We start from the raw sequence: 1,876 nt of genomic DNA, 5'->3' as shown, positions 1-1,876 counted from the left end.
ACATGATTAAGAAGCTTTCTATATGTGGGGCTGAGAAACTTTACTAGGGGGACTGCATTAATTATATTGTTTTTCAGGGCAGGTACTATTTTTATGCAGTTAAATCTTTCAGACCCTAATTTTTATTAGGAACTTTTAGCAATGCCATAATTGTTAACATTACTATAATGCAAATTCATAGCACAGTGTCTGATAGCTAAACTGCTTAAAATATTGCTGTATCTGCTGTACAATAAATTAGTGCTGAAATAAATTGTGCTAGTTTCAGCCTTTTTTTAGAGCACAATAGCTATGTAATCCATCTCGACAAGGCCCAAAATAAAAAATTTAAAAATATAGAGATGTAATTGAATTTCAGTAGCTGTTTTCTGAACCTTGTGATACTGGTTAGCTCCCAACGGCACCAAACCGAGCTCAGAGACAAGTGCCATCTATCGATAACAGATGCATTTGAGTTGAAGAAGCCAAAAATGGCAAAACATGGCACCAGCCTGCCACCTGCTGCTGTACGGAATTACTTCGGGAAACATATTTGCTAGGCCTTGCACTGACTCAACAAAAGCGCTCCTGTGTGAACTGGGTTCAACAAAAGCATGTCCATTGTGCAACTACGTGCTTTCCCCTTGGTGTTTCAAAAGCGTTGAGCAAGATTAAAATAATGGGATGTTCTGTGCATTTGAAGAAAGGCCACTTAACCTAAGAGACTGTCTTGGAAGGCTCTAGTACTTTGAAATCTTGGTGTTTCCAACTCAGGTGTTTGATGGCGTTGTTGAAGTTTCCACTCCTGGAAAGGGACAATGAGCTGAACACTCAGGTCCTATTAAAAACACCTGCTTAGTCCTTGAAATCAGACTCATAGAATGGTTTGTGTTGGAAGGGACCTTAAAGATCATAGAGTTTTAACCCTCTGCCATGGGCAGGGACACCCCCCACTAGAGCAGGTTGCTCCAAGCCCCATCCAGCCTGGCCTTGAACACTTCCAGGGATGGGGCATCCACAGCTTCTCTGGGCAACCTGTTCCACTGTCTCACCAGTAAAGAATTTCTTCCTAATATCTTATCTAAATCTACTCTCTTTCAATTTAAAGCCGTTGCCCCTTGTCCTATCAGTACACTGCTTGAGGCTAGCAAGATCTCAAAGATCTGAAGAAAACCATCACCACAAAGTATAAAAAATACCCAAATAAAACCACACTATTAGTTTGATGTCCCCTGGTTTTGGCGGCACGGGTTGGTTTTTGAGTGCTGCCTCCAGCAATGAGATCTCGGTCCTTTATAGCTGTTTTGAGGGGTGGGAGCTTTAGCATCAAGTACTTTGCTCACAGGCCTCGGAGTACATCTTGGTGTTGGAAAATGCACTACAGATTATTTTAAATAAAATGTCCCTAGATGTCACAAGGACTTTTTGGATAGCCAGAAAGCTAAACATGCCAATTATAGTAAATAATATGGCACAGGCAGCATCATTCTTTCCTATTCTTCATGGCCTCACTGTTATAAGGGAGTTATTCCTTTATGGATGAGCATTATGAGTGAGTCTCACGTGGCACTCTACTTTCTGGATCACTGCTCTGTTTAATTCCATACCGGGCACGGCCTGTCGGGTGAAAACACCCAGGCCTGCGGTGTCCCCTTGAAGCGGGCCTAGGAGGGAGGCTGCCCTCCCCCTACCTGAAGCCGCCCCATGAAATCTGGGGAGGAGCAAGAAGGAGGGCAGCCAGCTCGGAGGGAACTGAGCCGGCGTGACCTGAGGGCTGTTGGCGGGCGGGATGGGGCGGGAAACAACCGAGGTGTGTGAGAGACCGGGGATCCCTCAGGACCCCGCCATGGCTGTTAAGGGCCTGCCGCCACTCTCTGGGGGCGGGCGCGCGCCAGCC

Source organism: Calidris pugnax, unplaced genomic scaffold, assembly GCF_001431845.1.
Source record: "Calidris pugnax isolate Ruff unplaced genomic scaffold, ASM143184v1 scaffold8, whole genome shotgun sequence".
Lineage (NCBI taxonomy): Eukaryota > Metazoa > Chordata > Aves > Charadriiformes > Scolopacidae > Calidris > Calidris pugnax.
The sequence above is the reverse complement of the archived record's forward strand: the minus strand, read 5'-3'. Positions refer to the sequence as shown.